The sequence below is a fragment of the Mytilus galloprovincialis genome, chromosome 1 (assembly GCF_965363235.1).
Source record: "Mytilus galloprovincialis chromosome 1, xbMytGall1.hap1.1, whole genome shotgun sequence".
Classification (NCBI taxonomy): Eukaryota; Metazoa; Mollusca; class Bivalvia; order Mytilida; family Mytilidae; genus Mytilus; species Mytilus galloprovincialis.
In genome coordinates, this window is record NC_134838.1 from 28,645,915 (window position 1) to 28,667,819 (window position 21,905).

The 21,905-nt window shown below is 34.3% G+C and overlaps 3 long non-coding RNA genes across 6 annotated transcripts in view; all 3 read left to right on the forward strand.

The window, feature by feature from the left end:
• Nucleotides 1–21,905, forward strand: part of LOC143071050 (uncharacterized) — a 161,001-nt gene that overhangs the window by 37,880 nt on the left and 101,216 nt on the right. The gene's annotated exons all lie outside the window — the stretch shown is intronic.
• Nucleotides 1–21,905, forward strand: part of LOC143071074 (uncharacterized) — a 53,630-nt gene that overhangs the window by 8,250 nt on the left and 23,475 nt on the right. The gene's annotated exons all lie outside the window — the stretch shown is intronic.
• Nucleotides 506–18,900, forward strand: LOC143071035 (uncharacterized). 3 transcript variants are annotated; one of them, XR_012976772.1, is made up of 4 exons: nt 506–625; nt 16,162–16,290; nt 17,115–17,213; nt 18,503–18,900. It is a non-coding gene; the product is annotated as an uncharacterized LOC143071035 (long non-coding RNA). The 3 variants fall into 3 exon arrangements; XR_012976770.1 differs by having other exon boundaries at nt 510–625; nt 17,099–17,213; nt 18,503–18,899; XR_012976771.1 differs by lacking the exon at nt 506–625 and adding an exon at nt 12,312–12,326 and having other exon boundaries at nt 17,099–17,213.

Below are 21,905 nucleotides of genomic sequence, written 5' to 3' on the forward strand. Positions count from 1 at the left end.
AAACGCCCATTTGAATAAGAAAAAAGTCGAATTTCTAATCATTATGTTCCAGTTGAAAAGCACTATTATAATAATCAAGAAGATTGTGCAATACGTCTTTGATTTGTAGTGCAAATCTGTCATGATGTAGACATTTAGACTATACCTGTTGTGTATCTTTTAATCCACTGTCAATCTGATAAAAACTGGAAAAACGAACAGATAGTGTTTTCCATACTTACAGCGGGTGGTAAACTAAAAGCTTCAAAGAAGCAACTGAAATACTGAAAAAAAAAACACACAGACAAAGGCGATTTTCAAAGAGTGTTTAGTTTTTTTGTACCTATTTATGTTCTGATCGGCTTTTCCGACTATGATTGTGCATTCAGAAAAGATGGGTTGATAAATAAAATCCTCAACAATTTATAATTACAATTATGTAGAAATATGACCGTCTGTAGTTTGATACTGTAAATTAACGATGCACATAACGGCTTCTTAATATTGTCACATATAGTATCTTTTAGCCGAAAAGTGTAAATTGCTCAAAGTAAATGATATGCTTGAAAAAGTAGTTAAAATTGAACAGTTAATATCTACAGATACTTATATCGTCGACAACATGATTATAGGTTCCAAATTTGAGGTAAGTCATTTAAACGATTTAAACGATGCACGGCGGTTTACAAACTTGTTAGATAAAACAATGAAAAAAAATCAATTTATCAGAAACGAAACAGAGAGGAATAAGATACAAAATGAAAATTCAAACTCATAAGTCTAAAAGGAACCGACAATGCCACTACAAAAAAAAACAAGAACCAAACAAAAGACAAACACATATATTAACAATCCTTTCGAAAAAAAGGCTTTATCTCAGAAAAATAAGCCAAGCACACCTTGGATTTAGTGTCAAGTAAACCTTAGCTATTCAGCTTCCTATTGCACCATGTGACGAAAAAAGTATTGCCGTAGAACATCTTTCATTAACATTTCCGGAAGGGTGGAGTAGGGTGTCCGACCCCAACTTTGGACTTAGTTTAAAAAGAAAATAAGCCGAAGCACACCCTGTATTTTTTGTCAAGTAAACTTTAGCTATTCAGCTTCTCATTGCACCTAGTGGCGAAAAAAGTATTGCCGTAAAACATTTTTTATTTACATTTCCGTAAGGGTGGGGTAAGGTGTCCGACCCCAACTTTGGACCTAATTAAAAAGAAAACTAATCCGAATTACACCCTTGATTTATTGTCAAGTAAACCTTAGCTATCCAGCTTCCCATTGCACCAAGTGGCGAAAAAAGTATTGCCGTAGAATATTTTTTATTGACATTTCCGTAATGGTGAGGAGAGGTGTCCGACCCCAACTTTGGACCCAATTTATAAAAAAAGAAGCCGGAGCACACCCTGGATATTTTGTCAAGTAAACTTTAGCTATTCAGCTACCCATATAACTTAGTGGCGAAAAAAGTATTGCCGTAGAACATTTTTTATTGACATTTCTGTTAGGGTGGAATAGGGTGTCCAACCCCAACTTTGGACCTGATTTAAAAAAAAATAAGCAGAAGCACACCCCTTGAATAAATGACAAGTAAACCTTAGCTATTCAGCTTCCCATTGCACCTAATGGCGAAAAACGTATTGCCATAGAACATTTTTTATTAACATTCCGTAAGGGAAGGGTAAGGTGTCCGACCCCAACTTTGGATCTAATTAACAAAAAAATAAGCCGAAGCACACCCTGAATTTTTTGTCAAGTAAACTTTAGCTATTTAGCTTCCCATTGCCTTATAGTGGCGAAAAAAAATATTGCCGTAGAAGATTTTTTGTTAACATTTCCGTAAGGGTGGAGTAGGGTGTCCGACCCCAACTTTTGACCTAATAAAAAAAAGCTAAGCCGAAGCACACCCTTGATTTATTGTCGAGTAAACCTTAGCTATTCAGCTTCCCATTGCACCTAGTGGCGAAAAGAGTATTGCCGTAGAACATTTTTTATTAACATTTCCGTAAGGGTGGGGTATGGTCTCCAACCCAACTTTGGACCTAATTTAAAAATAAACTAAGCCGAAGCACACCCTGGAATTATTGTCAAGTAAACCTTAGCTATTCAGCTTCCCATTGCACCTACTGGCCGTAGACCAATTTTTATTAACATTTCCGTAAGGGTGGGGTTAAGTTGTCTGACCCTAACTTTGGACCTAATTTTTGAAAACAATAAACCGATGGACACCCTTAATTTTTTGTCAAGTAAACTTTAGCTATTCAGCTTCCCATTGAACATAGTGGCGAAAAAGGTATTGCCGTAGAACATTTTTTATTAACATTTTTGTAAGTGTGGGGTAGGGTGTCCGACCCAAACTTTCGACCTAATTTGAAAAAAAAAGCCGAAGCACACCCTGGAGTTTTTGTCAAGTTAACTTTAGCTATTCAGCTTCCCCATTGCACATAATGGCGAAAACAGTATTGCCATTGAACTTTTTAATTAACATTTCTCTAAGGGTGGGGTAGGGTGTCCGTCTAAACTTTGGACCTAATTTTAAAATAAATAAGACGAAGCACACCTAGAAATTAATGTCAAGTAAACCTTAGCTATTCAGCTTGCCATTGCACCTAATGTCGAAAAGAGTATTGCCGTAGAAAATGTTTATCAACATTTCCGTAAGGGTAGGGTAGGGTGTCCGACCACACATTTGTACCTAATTTAAAAAAAAAAAACTAAGCCGAAGCACACCCTGGATTTTTTGTCAAGTAAACTTAAGCTATTAAGCTTCCCATTGCACAGAGTGGTGAAAAAAGTATTGCCGTAAAACAATTTTTATTAACATTTTCGTAAAGGTGGGGTAGGGTGTCAAACCCAAAATTTGGACTTATTGTAAAAAAGACTAAGCCGAAGCACACCTTGGAATTATTGTCAAGTAAACCTTAGCTATTCAGCCTGCCATTGCACCTAATGTCGAAAAGAGTATTGCCGTAGAAAATGTTTATCAACATTTCCGTAAGGGTGGGGTAGGGTGTCCGACCACAAATTTGTACCTAATTTAAAAAAAAAACTAAGCGAAGCACACCCTGGATTGATTTATTGTCAGGTAAACCTTAAACTATTCAGCTTCCCATTGAAACTAGTGTCGAAAAAAGTATTGCCGTAGAACATTTCTTATCAACATTTCAGTAAGGGTGGGGAAGGGTGTCCGACCCAAACTCTGGACTTAATTTAAAAAAACACTAAGCCGAAGCACACCCTGGATTTATTGTCAAGTAAATGTTAGCTATTCAGCTTCCCATTGCACATAGTGGCGAAAAAGTATTGCCGTAGAACATTTTTTATTAACATTTCCGTAAGGATGGGGTAGGGTGTCCGACCCAAATTTTGAACCTTACTGAAAAAAAAACTAAGCCGAAGCACACCCTGGATTTATTGTCAAGTAAACCTTATCTATTTAGCTTCCCATTGCATCTAGTGGCGAAACAAGTCGTACAGTAGAATTTTTTTTATTAACATTTCCGTAAGGGTGTGGTAGGGTGTCCGACCCCAACTTTGGACCTAATTTAAAAAAAAAAGCCGAAGCACACCCTGGAGTTTTTGTCAACTAAACTTTAGCTATTCAGCTTCCCATTGCACTAAGTGGCTAAAACAGTAAGTATTACCGTAGAACATTTTTTATTAACATTTTTCTAAGGGTCGGGTAGGATGTCCGTCTAAACTTTGGACCAAATTTAAAAAACAAATAAGACAAAGCACAACCAGGAAATAATGTCAAGTAAACCTTAACTATTCAGCTTCCCATTGCACCTAGTGTCGAAAAGAGTATTGCCGAAGAAAATGTTTATTAACATTTCCGTAAGGGTGGGGTATAGGTGTCCGACCCCAACTTTGTATCTAATTTAAAAAAAAAAAAACTAAGCCGATGCACACCCTGATTTTTTGTCAATTTAACTTAAGCTATTTAGCTTCTCATTGCACAGAGTGGCGAAAAAGTATTGCCGTAAAACACTTTTTATTAACATTTTCGTAAGGGTGGGGTAGGGTGTCCAACCCCAACTTTGGACTTATTGTAAAAAAAACTAAGCCGAACGACACCCTGGAATTATTGTCAAGTAACCCTTAGCTATTCAGCTTCCCATTGCACCTAGAGGCGAAAAGAGTTTTGCCGTAGAACAATTTTTATTAACATTTCCGTAAGGGTGGGTAGGGCGTCCGACCAAAACATTGGACCTAATTTAAAAACAAATTAAACCGAAGCACACCCTGGAAGTAATATCAAGTACACCTTAGTTATTAAGCTTCCCATTGCACCTGATGGCGAAAAAGTGTTGCCGTAGAACACTTTTCATTAACATTTCCGTATAACTTGGGATAGGGTGTCCGACCCCAACTTTGGACCTAATTAAAAAAAACTAAGCGAAGAACACCCTGGATTGATTTATTGTCAAGTAAACCTTAAACTATTTAGCTTCCCATTTCAACTAGTGTCGAAAAGAGTATTGCCGTAGAACATTTTTTATTAACATTTCTTTAAGAGTGGTGAAGGGTGTCCGACCCCAACTCTTGACCTAATTTAAAAAAAACTAAGCCGGAAATTTTTTATTACAATTTCCGTAAGGGTCGGGTAGGGTGACCGATCCCAACTTTTGACCTAATTAAACAAAAAATAAGCCGACTCACACCATGCAATTATTGTCAAGTAAACCTTAGCTATTCAGCTTCCCCTTGCACCTAGTGTCGAAAAGAGTATTGCCGTAGAAAATTTGTTTATTATACTTTTTGAAAGGGTGGGGTAGGGTGTCCGACCCTAACTTTGGACCTAATTAAAAAAAAACTAAGCCGAAGCACACGCTGGATTGATTTATTGTCAAGTAAACCTTAAACTATTTAGCTTCCCATTGCAACTAGTGTTGAAAAGAGTATTGCCGTAGAACATTTTTTATTAACATTTCATTAAGAGTGGGGAAGGGTGTCCAATCCCAACTCTGGACCTAATTTAAAAAAAAAACTAAGCCGAAGCACACCCTGGATTTTTTTGCCAAATAAACTTTAGCTATTCAGCTTCCCATTGCAACTAGTGGCGAAAAAAGTTATGCAGTTGAACATTTTTTATTACCATTTCCGTAAGGGTTGGGTAGGGTATCCGACCCCAATTTACTTTGGACCTAATTTAAAAAAAAAACTAAGCTGAAGCACACACTGACTTTTTTGTCAAGTACACTTTAGCTATTCAGCTTCCCATTGGAACTAGTGGCGAAAAAAGTTTTGCAGTTGAACATTTTTTATTACAATTTCCGTAAGAGTCGGGTAGGGTGACTGATCCCAATTTTTGACCTAACTAAACAAAAAAAAAGCCGACGCACACCCTGAATTATTGTCAAGTAAACCTTAGCTGTTCAGCTTTCCATTGCACCTATTGTCGAAAAGAGTATTGCCGTAGAACATTTTTTTATTAAACTTTTTGAAAGGGTTGGGTAGGGTGTCCGACCTCAACTTTGGACCTAATTAAAAGAAAAACTAAGCCGAAGCACACCCTGGAAATATTATCAAGTAAACTTTAGCTATTCAGCTGCTTATTACACCTAGTGTCGAAAAGAGTATTGCCGTAGAACAATTTATATTAACATTTCCGTAAGGGTGTGGTATGGTGTCCAACCCAACTCTAGACCTAATTTAAAAAAAAAACTAAGCCGAAGCACACCCTTGAATTATTGTCAAGTAATCATTAGCTATTCAGCTACCCATTGCACCTACTGGCCGTAGAACAATTGTTATTAACATTTCCGTAAGGGTGGGGTTAAGTTGTCTGACCCCAACTTTGGACCTAATTTTAAAAAACAATAAGCCGAAGGACACCCTGAATGTTTTGTCAAGTAAACTGTAGCTATTATGCTTCCAATTGCACATAGTGGCGAAAAAGGTATTGCCGTAGAATTTTGTTTATGAACATTTCTGTAAGGGTGGAGGTAGGGTGTCTGTCTAAACTTTGGACCTAATTTAAAAAAAATATAAGACGAAGCACACCAAGGAATTAATGTCAAGTAAACCTTAGCTATTCAGCTTCCCATTGCATCTAGTGGCGAAAAGAGTATTACCGTAGAACAATTTTTATCATGATTTCCGTAAGGGTGGGGTAGGGTGTCCGACCCCAACTTTGTACCTTATTTAAAAAAAAACTAAGCCTATGCACACCCTGTTTTTTTTTTGTCAAGTAAACTTAAGCTGTTTAGCTTCCCATTGCACAGAGTGGCGAAAAAAGTTTTGCCGTAGAACACTTTTTATTAACATTTTCGTAAGGGTGGGGTAGGGTTTCCAACCCCAACTTTGTACCTAATTTAAAAAAAAACTAAGCCTATGCACACCCTGTTTTTTTTGTCAAGTAAACTTAAGCTATTCAGCTTCCCATTGCACCTAGTGGCGTAGAACGATTTTCATTAACATTTCCGTAATGGTGGGGAAGGGTGTCCGACCCCAACTTTGGACCTATTTTTTTTTTTAAATAAGCCGAAGCACAAAGCACACCCTGGATTGTTTGTCAAGTACAGTTTAGCTCTTCAGCTTCCCATTGCACATAGTGGCGAAAAAAGTATTCGAGTAGAACATTTTTAATTAACATTTCTGTAAGGGTGGGGTAGGGTGTCCAACCCCAACTTTTGACCTAATTAAACAAACAAAAAGCCGAAACAAACCCTGGATTTTTTGTCAATTAAACCTTAGCTATTCAGCTTCCCATTGCACCTTGTGTCGAATAGAGTTTTGCCGTTGAACAGTTTTAGTAACATTTCCGTAAGGGTGGGGCAGGGTGTCCGACTCCAACTTTGGATCTAATTAACCAAAAAAAAACAAAGCCGACACACAATGTGGATTTTTTGTCAAGCAAACTTAAGCTATTCAGCTTCTGATTGCATAGATTGGCGAAAAAAAGTATTGCCGTAGAACATTTTTCATTAAAATGTTCGTAAGGGTGGGTCGTAAGGGTGGACTTAATTGGACTTTGGACCTAATTTAAAAAAAACTAAGCCGAAGCACACCCTGGATTTATTGTCAAGTAAACCTTAGTTATTCAGCTTCACATTGCACTTAGTGTCGAAAAGAGTATTGCCGTAGAACACTTTTTATTAACATTTCCGTGAGGGTGGGGTAGGGTGTCCGACCCCAACTTTGGACCTAATTTTAAAAAAAAAGCCGAAGCACAAAGCATTCTCGGATTTTTTGTCAACTAAACTTTAGCTATTCAGCTTCCCATTGCAACTAGTGGCAAAACAAGTTTTGCAGTTGAACATTTTTTATTACCATTTTCGTAAGGGTGGGGTAAGGTACCCGTCCCCAACTTTTGACCTAATCAAACAAGAAATAAGCCGACGCATACCCTGGAATTATTGTCAAGTAAACCGTAGCAATTCAGCTTCCCATTGCACCAAAGTGTCGAAAAGAGTATTGCCGTAGAACAGTTTTTTATTAACATTTCCGTAAGGGTGGGGAAGGCTTCGCACTAAACTTTGGACCTAATTTAAAAAAAATTAAGCCGAAGTACACCCTGGAAGTAATGTCAAGTAAACCTTAGCTATTCCGCTTCCCATTACACCTACTGGCGAAAAAGTGTTGCCGTAGAACATTTTTCATTATCATTTCCGTAAAGGGTGGGGTAGGGTGTCCGACCCCAACCTTGGACCTAATTACAAAATAACTTAGCCGAAGCACCCCTGGAAATGTTATCAAGTAAACCTTAGCTATTCGGCTTCCCAATGCACCTAGTGTCGAGAAGAGTATTGCCGTAGACCAATTTTTATTAACATTTCCGTAAGGGTGGGGTAGGGTGTCCGACCCCAACTTTGGACCTAATTTAAAAAAAAATTAACCGAAGCACAGCCTGGCATTATTGTCAAGTAAACCTTAGTTATTCAGCTTCCCATTGCAACTTGTTTCGAACAGAGTATTGCCGTTGAAAATTTTAGTTGACATTTCCGTAAGGGTGGGGTAGAGTGTCCGACCCCAACTTTAGATCTAATTATAAAAAACCTTCCCATTGCACTGAGTGGCGAAAAAAGTATTGCCGTAGAACATTTTTTATTATAATTTTCGTAAGGGTGGGTCGTAAGGGTGGGGTAGGGTGTCCAATCCCAACTTTGGACCTAATGTAAAAAAAAAAACGAAGCCAAAGCACACCCTGGAATTATTGTAAAGTGAACCTTAGCTATTCAGCTTCCTATTGCACCGAGTGACGAAAAAAGTATTGCCGTAGAACATTTTTAATTAACATTTCCGCGAGGATGGGTTAGGGTGTCCGACCTCAACTTTGGACCTAATTTAAACAAAAAAAACTAAGCCGTCGCACACCCTGGATTTTTTGTCAAGTAAAAAATAACTATTCAGCTTCCCATTTCATCTAGTGACGAAAAAAGTGTTGCCGAAGAACATTTGTTATTAACATTTCCGTAAGGGTGGGGTAAGATATCCGACCCAAACTTTAGATGAAAAAATAAGCCGACGCACACCCTGGATTTTTTGTCAAGTAAACTTAAGTTATTCAGCGTCCCATTGCACCGAGTGTCGAAAAGAGTATTGCCGTAGAACATTTTTAATTAACATTTCCGTAAGGGTGGGATAGGGTGTCCAACCCCAACTTTTGACCTAATTTAAATTAAAAAAAATAAGCCGTCGCACACACTGGATTTTTTGTCCAGTAAACTTAAGCTATTCACCTTCCCATTGCACTTAGTGTCGAAAAAAGTATTGCCGTAGAACATTTTTTATTACCATTTCCGTGAAGGTGGGGGTAAGGTGTTCGACCATAACTTTGGACCTAATTTAAAAAAAAAAAAAAAAAGCCGACGCACAACCTGGATTTTTTGTCAAGTAAACTTTAGCTATTCAGCTTCCCATTATACCTAGTGTCGAAAAGAGTATTGCCGTAGAACATTATTATTAACATTTCCGTGAGGGTGGGGTGGGGTGTCCGACCCAAACTTTGGAACTGATTTACAAAAAAAATATAAGACGAAGCACAACCTGGATTTCTTGTCAAGTGAACCTTAGCTATTCAGCTTCCCATTGCACCGAGTTGCGAAAAGAGTATTTCCGTAGAACATTGTTTATTAACATTTCCAAAAGGGATTGGTAGGTTGTCCGACCCCAACTTTGGACCTTATTTAAAAAAAGACAAAGCCGGAACACATCCTGGATTTTTCATCAAGTAAACCTTAGCTATTTAGCTTCTTATTGCATCCAGTGGCGAAAAATGTATTGTTGTAGATATTTTTTTATTAACATTTCCGTGAGGGTGGGGTAGAGTGTCCGACCCCAACTTTGGACCTAATTTTAAAAAAAATAAGCCCAAGCACACCCTGGATTTCTTGTCAAGTGAACCTTACCAATTAAGCTTCCCATTACACCGAGTGGCGAAAAGAGTATTGCCGTAGAACATTTTTTATTAACATTTTCGTAAGGGTTGGGTAGGTTGTCCGACCCCAACTTTGGACCTAATTTAAAAAAAAAAAATAAGCCGAAGCACACCCTGGATTGATTGTCAAGTACACCTTAGCTATTCAGCTTCCCATGGTACATAGTGGCGAAAAAAGTATTGTTGTATAACATTTTTTATTAACATTTCCGTAAGGTTTGGGTAGGTTGTCCGACCCCAACTTTGGACCTAAGGCAATACACAGTTAGGAGTTTAGTTTCGATGTTGGCCCCTGTGGATTTTTCCAATAGGAAAGTTATTGTGTAATAAAATTCATTTTTAGACAGCTGAGTGCTAATTTAGCCTTCAAAGATGGTTTATTATATCATCAAGACTTTTTTTTACATGTTTTTTGGGCTGTTTTCTGTTTGACAATCCGTATTGTCATAGCTATACAGGCAATTACTCCAGAAATGTTTACAAACACTTTTTTCTACACGAAGTTTTTGATGCAATTTTACAAAGAAATGAGATGAAAGACATATGATTTTCAAAAGATTTGCTGAATGATATATGTACACAGTTTCAGAAAAGGTATTAATTCAAGCGATTGAAATTCTACTTTCAGTCAAATTTTGGGAAAATATTTGACATCTTTCCCTTCCCTTTTTGCAATATTTTATAACAAATAAATGCAGATTGTTGACATGGATGCACCCAAAAGAAATTATATTTTATCATTTAATATACTGGATATAAAATCTATGGAAGATTCTGATTACATACATATGCCTATATATGACACAAACAGGAAGCTTGATATTGCAAGAACGTAATGAAAAGGGGATGGTAAAATTTATAAGGGCAAATTTAGTGCAACAAAAGCATTGCCGTAGAACATTTTTTATCAATATTTCCGTAAGGATGGGGTAGGGTTACGATCCCAACTTTGGACCTAATTAAAAAAAACATTAAGCCAAAGCACAACCAAGATTTATGCTCAAGCAAACCTTAGTTTTTCAGCTTGCCATTGCACCTAGTGTGGAAAAGAGTATTGCCGTAGAACATTTTTTACTGATATTTCCGTTAGGGTGGGGTAGGGTTACGATCCAAACTTTGGACCTAATTAAAAAAATAAATAAGCCGAAGCACATCCTGGATTTAATGTCAAGTAAACCTTACCTATTCAGCTTCCCATTGCACCTAGTGGTGAAACAAGTATTATCGTAGAACATTTTTTATTAACATTTCCGTAAGGGTGGGGTAGGGTGTCCGACCCCAACTTTGGACATAATTAAAAAAAAAAACTAAGCCGAAACATACCCTTGATTTTTTGTCAAATAAACCTTAGCTATTCATCTTCCTATTGCTCCTAGTGGCGAAAAAGTGTTGCCGTAGAACATTTGTTATTAACTTTTCCGTAAGGGTGGGGTACGGTGTCCGACCCCAATGTTGGACTTAATTAAAAAAAAACTAAGCCAAGTCACACCCTGGATTTATTGTCAAGTAAACCTTAGCTATACAGCTTCCCATTGCACCTAGTTGCGAAACAAGTATTGCCGTAGAACTGTCCATGTGTTACTGTAATTTGAATTTCAAAATGACTGCAATAAGTGACGTTTTTACGGCGAACTGATCAACTCCATAATAGCGAATCATCACATGAGTTTGACATAATCAGTAACTACAAGCAAAAAATATCATTATAAGTAATGAATTGTGACATAAAAAATAAATACACGGGATATGGCAAAGTTTTCGAAGTCTTGTCTGATCAATCAGTTTACAAAAAAAAAAAGTCCAAGCAAAAGGGAGCGGGGGCGTACACCCTCTACGCCACCCCCCCCCCCCTCTGGTTCGCCTCGGTAGCAAATTTCCAGATTGCAAAACAGGTGGACAAATTGACACGATAAATGTAACATCAAATATATACACTATATTTTAGTTGAATAGAAAGTGACAAATCAAGAGTAATACGATACATGTTACAAATATGTAATGACATGAAAAACATAAAAACAGTCGAGGTTTTAGCGAAAATATTCCGTATTCTTCACTTCACTTGGAAACTTCTTTATCGGAGTTTGGAGCTGAAAAAAGACTAAGAAAATGTTTGTAGTCATGTATAAAGCGCACCCCTCTTACAAGAAACAATCCCCAGGGTAAAAATGTGCGAATTATACACACCAAAAGACGGTATACAGAATGCGGCGGGGTTACACATCATGTAACATGAAAGAGGAAACCCAAATCTAACCCTTATTATAGTTATAAATAGATTATGACAAGTTTACAGGTCAAGCTCAATATATATTCTGTTCAGAAAAAATAACTTCAGATGTTTTATTTTTGCAGAGCTTTATAGTCCTAAATTTTTTCCAGTTTTATCTGTTTATCACTTGTGTTTGTTATATATGCTTGATAGGCCAGTGACTTATTTCAAAAAGACGCCTAAGTTAACGACTTTAATGCAACCACATAACACAAGGCTGTATTATATATCATTCGAAAGCTAATAATCTGTACTTTCTGTTTCGCCCAGTCCTAAAAAAAAATGTACAATGCATTTTCTGTTAAACCAAGGTCAAAGGTCATGAAAAACATTCCAATTTAGGCCATTTTCTAATTTATGTACCATAACATTGTCCAAAAGATTATATGCTATTTATGTATCATGATACATTATTTCGAAATCAAGCAAAAAATAAGAGCTTACAAGCGCAATATTTCCCGAAAATTGAAATTCATCACAAATCCTAAAAAAGATGATTATTGTTCATAGCACAACCTTCTATTGAAGTGTTTGCAGTTGCCAAAAATCCGCCATCTGCAAATAGCGGTCATTTTGTTATTCTATGTTTTAAAAGATAGCACATCGCTAATTGTCAATATCAAGGAGGAGTATGATTTCCCATAAAAGAAGAAGATGTATTAAAAGTTCGAATAGAATTTTTACGAACTAATTGAGGTAAACATATGATTTTTACGAAGTCAAACTTATTAACTTTGTGTAATCATGTCTAAATCGTAGGCAACATTGAAATAAGTAACCTTGTTTAGAAGCACTTTGTTGTCTAAAGCGGGATGTAAACGAACTAAATATAATACTGCTGCTCCTTATTTAACTTAAAATCGTGTTAGACATATTACATGTACATATATTTAGAAGTTTAATCTGTTGAATTATTTGAATAAAAGATGCTTTGAGTATTTTCAACATGAGCTTTTAAAATACAAATGTAGGTCATTGTGTATGTAAAACACTATAAGCAGTTGTGAAATAAGAAAATGAAAAAAAAGTTGAATACCCTTCCTGACCTCATAAGATCAATCGCTGTGTTCGGCAGTGATCGTGCGCATGCTGTGCTGTGTTTTGTGGACTAATGTTCGTCTCTAGGACTTGTTCATGTTTTTGATTAAGTTTTTTTTTATTCATGGTTTTAGATGTTGATTGTCCCTTTTGGTATTTTTTTACTTTACAGACATTAACTTGCAGTAATGAAAATCGGCCAAAAAATCGCCTTAAAGTAAAGTGAAAAAGATTAACGCAATAAGACAAATATCCTCGAAAATAACTAATTTGTTCACGGTGATATATATATATGACTAAATCGTTATCATGATACATTTAACTACAATGATCAACAATATTTAAAACTTTTACTTCTTGAAGAGTGACTAAAGATATCAAAGGGACATCAAACTCATAATTGAAAACGAGCTGACAAAGACGGGCAAAAACGAGCAATACAAGCAACATTATACAAAACACAACATATAAAGCTACAGATTGAGTAACACAAACCCCCAAAAATATTTGGGTGATCTCAAGGGCTCCCAAAAGGGTAAGCATATCATGTTTCACATGTGAAAGCCGTCTTACTTTGCATCTGAACTCTGGTTTGAATCCATGTTCAAACCATCATTTTTCTTCAAATGTCCTGTACCAATAGTTATCAAAGTTACCATGATTATTATTTAGTACGCCAGACGCGCGTTTCGTCTACATAAGACTCATCAGTGACGCTCATATCAAAATATTTATAAAGCCAAACAAGTACAAAGTTGAAGAGCATTTAGGATCCAAAATTCCAAAAAGTTGTGCCAAATACGGCTAAGGTAATCTATGCCTGGGATAAGAAAATCCTTAGTTTTTCGAAAAATTCAACGTTTTGTAAACAGAAAATTTATAAAAATGACCACATTGTTGATATTCATGTCAGCAACGAAGTGTTGACTACTGGGCTGGTGATACCCTCGGGGACGAAACGTCCACCAGCAGTGGCATCGACCCAGTGGTGTAAATAGTTATCAAAGTTACCAGGATTATAATTTAGTACGCCAGACGCGCGTTTCGTCTACATAAGACCCATCAGTGACGCTCATATCAAAATATTTATAAAGCCAAACAAGTACAAAGTTGAAGAGCATTGAGGATCCAAAATTCCAAAAAGTTGTGCCAAATACGGCTATGGTAATTTATGCCTGGGATAAGAAAATACCAAGTCAGACATATGGCAGTTGGTTTGTGAACAGTATTTGTTAAAGTTACTAGTTAATCGATTGATGACTATTGAATAGCGGTAAACTATAGTTACCTTCATCTAATATTTTCATTGTGAGCAGTTACGCACTATCGTGATAATCGTGAAAGTAAATGCAACCTCTGGAATTGGTCCGTTTCTGTGTGTGCTACACTGTAGTGGTGTGTCGTTGTTCTCCTCTTATATTTAATGCGTTTCCCTCAGTTTTAGTTTGTTACCCCGATTTTGTTTTTGTCCATGGATTTATGAGTTTGAACTGCAGTATACTACTGTTGCCTTAAGATATTGTATCAACCTGGAGATATATACTCTACAAGAAGATGACGCGAAATCGCGTTACAATTGGACAAGGGTTTACATAAAGAGTTTTATTTAATTTCGAGGGCAGTACGTCGACTGAGCATGCAAAAACAAATTTAGAAAATACAAAACCCTACATTTATACGTCATATCATAAATATTTCCGACTTGTTATTGTTTCAGGGAAGTTGAGGTTCAATGAAATCGGTCTCCTCCTTTAAGATTATAGATATGCAGGCGTTGCTATAATGTTGCTACATAGAAATGAAAAAAATATAATTGGGTAGTAAGGAGTGTTTTATAGGCTGATTTATGTTCATCTTTTGTCCTAAAACTTGTTCTCAACCAACCCTCATCGTCGATTTCAAGATACGATATGAAGTCAATTATATCTGGTGAGGCTTTTTTTTTTGATAATTTCAATGGAAAATACATCAAACCTTGTCACAAATTTGACACTTTTCAGTGAGATTATATCATCTATATCATGTTAAAAGTGGAAAGTGAAGTTTCAAGATAATGGTAGATTCTTGTTTTGCAATGTGTTTACTGTTTTTTTTTTAATTCTTTGACATTTCATTTTTCATCAATTCATTTTTTTAGTTATTCCTTAACTATATTTTCAATTTATTTTTTATGGTTCACATTAAATAAATAAAAGGTCTTTTCACTACATCAATATTCATAATGAAGCTGCAAATCAAACTATTAGAAAAGTCGAAAGATGTTTATTTTATCCTGGTAGTCACAATGCAGATTTCAATCTTTTAGTTTTGCCCCTTTATTTCAAGCAATAGTAAGATTCGCGCACATATTTTTTTACTTTAAATTTTTCAGATTCTTAAGAAATTGTTTATTAAATCTTCTATTGACCACATGCAATATTTAAATAGGAAGAACTGCTTAAAAGCTATTTTTTTGCAGATGACGGTATTTTGGGCAACTGTATGAGTTGTTATGAATTGCTTTTTGATTAGAAGTAGGCATATTTTAGGAAATTTATGTCAAAAACTTGATAGTTATACAGGGTTTTACTTAGTTTTCAGTGATAAGCAGTTGCATCGGAAAGAAATATTTGGGTTTTTACACATTTTCTTAACTTTTACTCGAATTTCAGGAAACATGTGCTGTCTATCAAAAACACGCTTTAAATATTTAAACGTGCATTTGATTAACGAATGTTAATCTCTCAGCTAAAAGTTTAAATTGTTTGCATATGTGCATTTAGTAAATAAAAGTCATAGTATACAATCAAGCTGAAATCTGCATTTATTCGTTCTTGACCTTTGATCTTGATTTGACGGAAATTGCATCGTACGATTGTTTTACATCCGGGTAAAACAGATAGTACAGATGTGTGGCATTCAAATGATAATTTATTTAGCCGTGTGTTAGGTGGGTGCATTAAAAACTAAACCTTTTGATAATTATGGGCCAAAAAAAAACAAAAAAACGAATATATACATATAAGAAGATATGGTATAATGTCCCTTCTCCATGTTCACTCAAGATTAAATGACATAGAAGTTATATATTATAAAACTACAGGTCACAGTACATCCTTCAACAATGAGAAAATCTTATACAGTGTATCTTTGATCTCTATGAAATTGAGCCTCAAGGTTCGATACCAAAGTGGTAGGATCAAAGGAGTTTATTACAGAAGTGTAAGTGAAAATTGTATAAAAATCAATAACAAATGGTCACAACTTGAAAACTAATTTAATAATGACAAAAAGGGTGGGGTCTTTAGTTACTATGTAACACTACAAGGGCATGACCTGCTTTTAGTTTAAACTACTGGGCCAAGTTTAATAAAACTGTAAAGCCTCTAGATGATATTTGAAAGTGCAATTCCAAGTTTAATACAAATAGAAGAAATTTATGTATATTATAGGCTAATTGTTTGCAAAACTCTTTGAATAGTATTGTGTCTACATGTTGAATACTCCCTTTCAGCAATACTACACGGAATGGACAGAGGAGTTAACTATTAATAATGACTGATACTGAAGTAACCTACATGCAGTGTCCAATGACTGCATGCCTAGCTGACAGTCCATTTTTACATGTACAAACATTTAAAATGTATGTTGACAGCCAATGCTAAGTATTAATCTTAATATATTAATCATGTATACAATGATTGTATGTGCATCTCTGAGACTTATATTCTGCTGTTGTGTAGCTTAATTTCTGACCAGAGACTGATTATAAATAGATTATCATGATTATCCTGTATTTTAAGTTCAAATAGTATGTACTAGTAACTAAATGTACTCAATGACTTTCATTCATTTAACTTGTAATAGTTATGATGCAGCATCCAACAACAACTATATCTTTTTGATCTTGATTGTATGCCTCACTGAATGTGTATATGTGTTAATATTTTCAGATTGTGGTACTTGAGTGTTTTACACACATATATATATATATTTATACATGGTCATTGGAGTTCAGATAAATTTGATTTCTGATAATGGCAGAGTGTTTTGAACATTGCTTCATAGTGATGATCAGATCACATTTAATTAATATATACAACGTACATGTACACTGCTATTTTTGCAGGTACTTTTTCTGTATTAAAAATCTGAAGACTAGTACTGGACATTTACTTTTAATATTTTAAGTGCTATTTCTTTACCTGAAAATTATTGTAATATTTAGGTCCCTGTATTTTTTGTACTTAAACAATTTGGTATAGAAATAATACCCACTGTGATAAAAATATTCCATGTTTGAAAATCTAAACTTTAAGAGATTTGAAATAGACAAGTTTTCGAAAAGCTGAAAAATGTAACGGTGTAATATATAACATGAATAAAAAACTGTAGTACTTAAATTTCAAGTACAAATCAAGTACTGTACTTCAAGGAATTTAATTTTTCAGAATTACACATTTGTAGCTCCCAAGATGTGAGTGGAAGTGAAGTTATACAATTAAATGAAGGAATTGATTAGATTTACATGTAGAGGAAATCCTAGAGAGACAGTACATGTAACTGGTATGTATTTGTTTACAGTATTTGTAGTCAAAATGGTATATAACAAAAATACCGAATCCTGTCATGTCTGTGCAAATTTAAAAAGAAGTCCACACGAACTGACAAAATAAAAAAAATACTATCAATCAACAGATCAATGGTAAAGTTAATCTGCTATGTATATGTATGAAATAGGCATTTTCAGTCCATGTAAATTAATGAGAATATAATTTTATTATCTGTATTTCCTAAGATATCAAATATTATTTCATATTGATATTTCCCTGTGTTATGCTTGTGGTTTGAGGAAAATTATCAAAAGAGCTTGACCAAGATTTTAAAAATAATTACTGGTATCATGAATCAGGCCGTTTTTGTCTTGTCTGCAACTGATTGTATAGTGTACATGTCTGTCTGGGCAGGGTTCATCTAACCATGACCTGATATTCATAATTCATTGGTCAATCATAAGTTTCATATTTTGGTCTGTTTGTTGTATACTATATATATGATATACAAGCTGTAATTAATTAAGAGCTAATCTATATAAGGTGTAGGTATTGATTGTAGGGTGCACATGTCTGTCTGGCTTGGTTTTTCTGACCTTGGAATTATTTATTATTATTATTATTATTATTATTATTATTATTACATAGATTTTATATAGCGCCTATCTCATAACATAATACTCTAAGCGCTTAACATATAAAATTGAAGGAAAATATATATTACAATGCATACAATAATAGCAATTAAATATATATATATGAACATAAGAATAAAACAGAAATTAAATAGAATAATGATTTAAATTAAGAGCATTTAAAGGGGAAATATATATCACAATGAATACCATAAAAACATATTAAATATAACAGTCAACCAAAAATTAAATAAAATAATGATGAAAATTAAGTTATTACATTTCCTGCGTTATATACACAAGTAAAATCTATAAAAATTTGCATTAAAGGATTTATTCACTTGGCTAAGAGAAAATATAAGGTAGAAATTTAACCAGTAAAACACAGAGAAAAAATAAATAAAACTGTCTCTTAAATAAAATCTTTAAAACTAAAAATTTAAATAAAATAAAAATAAAAAGGTCCTATCACTTAAACTTATGTAAATTGGCTTGACAGTATTCTTTTATGGGTCATTGGTTATGTTAACTGGGTAATTAATCATCAAATAACCAATTGATCATGTCGACGCTTACAATACAATACAGTTATCTCCTTATATAAGTTTGGTAAATCATTGGGGATTTAACATGTTAAATTGATGTAATCTTTTTTGCTTGATTACAGAAACAGACAGTAAATGCTGATCTTGTTAAATTACATGAACTGTAGGAAGTATTCCAAGAGTCTGATTGCTAAGTATGCATTACAGGATTTTATTATTGGAGCAACATCTTAGGAGGATGAGTGCAAATATATGAAGGAATCCTTGGGAACAAAAAACAATTATAATGTATGCAGAAGAGGAGTCTTAAACATTATTAACAGAGTCAAAGTAGTGGTGTATTCAGGAAATGTAAACCAATTGGAATTAACTATTGTGTATATTTGTTCAACGTCAAGTACTTGCAGAGTTATAATACCATTCAAATTCTAATTATTGTGTCAAGATACATAATACCGTAAAAAAAAATGAAAAATGTTTACTATACATAATACAGTAAAAAAATGAAAATGTTTTAAAATAAATATTATATAAACATATGAAATAACATTTTTTTTTTAGATTATTGTGCAGCCAAACTTTGAGATCAACGTTATGCACTAACCTTAAGGTCAGGGTTAAAATGAAAAATATTTTTTTCGCATATATGAAATAAGAAGGAAATGTTTGTAAATTACCGAGAGACTTTCAATAGGGTACATTTGTATATCAGCTATATTTCAGAAAATTTATTTTAGTTTAATAATTCAATGCAATATAAGGTATACATCGATCAGACAGCAATACTACACAAAAACCACCTGAAGGCATTAAGGTGCTAACAAGTAGTCCTCAATAAAAGACAGGCGTCTTATAGATATGCCATGATCTATTTAATTGACCAGAGGCTATTAACAATTACAATATGATCCGAGAATAGCCATGTAAAGATGTAGGATAATCGGATTGTCAGTTGGCCAACACTCATAGAAACACAAGTTAAAAATTATATTTTACTAAAACAAAACTAAACACAATTATAACATGCAGCTGCCGTACACTCTGTTTGCGGTCAAGATCTAGGACGTTGCTTGGAACATCAAATACTTCAAATTGAATTATTCTAAACTTTCACCATTTAATATTGACTTGTATACACTTGTAACATCAATAACATGTATGGCTGACTATATATTCACTTATTCAATATTTTTCACTAATTGCATAGCTTTTATATTGATATGCCACTTCCGGTAAATCAAACACGGACTTCAGGTAAAACTAACACCAACTTCCGGTGAAATAAACCACAGCTTCTATAAACGCAAATACGTAATATCTGCCACATTACATATATGTCTTGGCCGTTGTACGTTACATTGAACTAAACCTCACAACTGGTATTTGGGAAGATCTCTGTCAATAAATGGGACGTACGTTGTCCGACCATTTAAACGTTGCCACTCCAAAACTGAGCATTAAAACTGCATGGAACAACCCCTGAAACAAAAAATGGAACCCCCAATAAATTATATAATCAAACGAAAACAAGATTTCAAACCATAAATCGACAGCCACGTAAATGAATAGTCTCCGGGTCTGTTTGATATGTCAAAATGACAAGTAAATGATAACCCCTTTAAAAATATAAATAAATGTTCTTACCTGAGCGAATTCATTATATTGTCCTGTGAAACTCCATGTACTGAATTGACAATTCTGAGGTATCACCAAATATAAGAATTGCAGCAGACAAAACGTTTGTTCACATCAAAATCTAGGTGTGCTCTGCCTAACCACTTTTCCTGTATGAAAAACCATGTGCTACTTGTCACATGATTTTTACCTGGCGCGTAAATCAATGAGTGGGGTGCCAATAAGGGTGTATTTATACATACCTTTATAAACCATGAAAATAAGATAGTAAGCTGCCTTTCATGAATTACAGTTTATGAATAATAAGCAAATAATTAATAAAAGATAAAAATCACATAATAAAGTTCTTCACAAGCCATCAACATCAAATTCTTTGAATATTTTTATTTTTAGTTAAAATGAAATTTAAGACAACCACTGAAACGGTTTCTGGCTTTAAACGGGAACATGCATATGTTGTAAGGGTAACTGTGTTTTTTTTTCTTCTTTCAAAACCTTCTTAAAAAGAATTGGCATCTTGAGCAAGTCCTTTTACATGATGTGATAGGTTTGTGTCAAAACTGAGGACCACACAATATGACTTATACATACATACATAATAAAAATCAACTAAAATGAAATATACATCAGTGCGAACATCTCCTATAAATGACCACAGTCCTTAAATCATTGACAAATAAGGATTGAGACTCGAACACTACCAAAATAGTTTTAAAAGTGATCTAAGGTGCCCTGGATATTATTTATAACCTGTGATGATTTTCTTGCTTTCTTCGTTTAAGACCAAACACATTTGGATACATAGAAAGAAGAAATAGAATGGAAGTATAAACACATGGTCCAGACTAAGAAGAATGTTAAATAAGCCCAAATCCTGTGAAATTCGTGTGATTGAGGTTGAATTCACTTTAAATACATTTTCAAAAAAAGAAGCTTGATTCACGTTAATTTCACGTGAAAGCTCAATTCACGTGAATTTCATGTGAAATCTCAATTCACGTGAATTTCACATCAGATTTATTTTTCACGTGAATTTCATGTATAAGCTCGTTTGAGGTGAATATCACGTGAAATGTATGTGAACAAAATTGCCTGTGTACAACATGATAACTAATCATGCTCACCGAAATTGAAGTTATCAGAAGTTAACATTATTTTGGAAGAAATGATCTTAGAATATTTAGGAATTTTACTTCAAAATCTGGCAAAGAATCTTAACTTTAACTTAAAAAAAAATACAAAGAAAAAATATATAAAAAACGTGTCGTAAACAAATCAAAACATGAATAAGGTAGCTTTGTTACTCTTATAGTACCAGTTGTTGATATAATGTTTCCTGATTATTATGTAGGGTTGATGATATATTTCACTTTATTTGTTTATACAGTATAGCTATCTTTGTTGTTTTCTATATACACAAGCAGCAAGCTAGTCGACAAACACACGTTTGTGTTTTAGTTGTCTATTGGTAGAAGTGTTGCTATGTTAGAAACATAAGGTATAGAGAAGACTAACTAATTTCCGTGGCACGTAGTGTAACAGGAATTAATTGTCTTCTCACGTAGTAGTTCGAAGGCGTATGAATTTTTCGGGTGGGACAATTTTTTGAGTTTTTACTTCAAATACAATTATAATTAAGCAGACCGTATGCGTAAGAACGACCGAATACGTATGTTATAAAAAGTTCGCATAGGTCCAACTAATAAAGTAACTTCTATTTGCTTAGTAAATTTTTACAAACATTTGCATATAGTCAGTAATGAATTAATATATTTTGTAAATTGACCACTCAATTGTCTTGGTTGCCACAAAGAAAGTATGAACCTTGTAACAAAACTTTACGACACAAGATTTTAGCTACCCAATTGTGAATTTTCCATTTCTAAGTAG